This window comes from Tupaia chinensis, unplaced genomic scaffold, assembly GCF_000334495.1.
Source record: "Tupaia chinensis unplaced genomic scaffold, TupChi_1.0 Scaffold149333_1, whole genome shotgun sequence".
NCBI classification, from domain to species: domain Eukaryota; kingdom Metazoa; phylum Chordata; class Mammalia; order Scandentia; family Tupaiidae; genus Tupaia; species Tupaia belangeri.
The window spans coordinates 3,301,571-3,301,825 of NW_006209177.1; the positions used below are offsets into that span (position 1 = coordinate 3,301,571).

Consider the following 255-nt stretch of genomic DNA (forward strand, 5'->3'; position numbering starts at 1 on the left):
CCCCCCGTGGCGGCTGGGGACCTTACGAGGGAACAGCGTCTCCTAGCGGCAGGCGGGAGCGTCCGTGTGCGTGAGTTTCCAGCTGCGTGTGACGCACGTGCGGCGTTACGTAACGCGGCCCCTCCGACCGCTCCCTGGGCCCGGTGGGTGCTTGCTGTGTTCGGGCGCGTGGTCAACGTAAGCGCCTGGGTGCGTGCCTTCCTGCCCTCGGCTCTAAGGGCTACGGCGGGGGCCGGGCCTGGTGGGGGGGACGGG

The 255-nt window shown here is 71.8% G+C and overlaps 1 protein-coding gene across 4 annotated transcripts in view; it reads left to right on the top strand.

Moving 5' to 3' along the window:
- The first annotated feature begins 19 nt into the window (after window positions 1–19).
- The window catches only part of EOLA1 (endothelium and lymphocyte associated ASCH domain 1), a 6,825-nt gene continuing 6,589 nt past the window's right edge, over window positions 20–255 (top strand). The window contains exon 1 of one of the 4 annotated variants that reach the window (XM_006171104.3): window positions 20–143. The gene's annotated coding sequence lies outside the window, so the exon portion shown is untranslated. Of the gene's footprint in view, window positions 190–255 lie in introns of all 4 variants that reach the window. The other 3 variants (XM_014585239.2, XM_006171102.3, XM_006171103.3) reach the window with 3 other exon arrangements.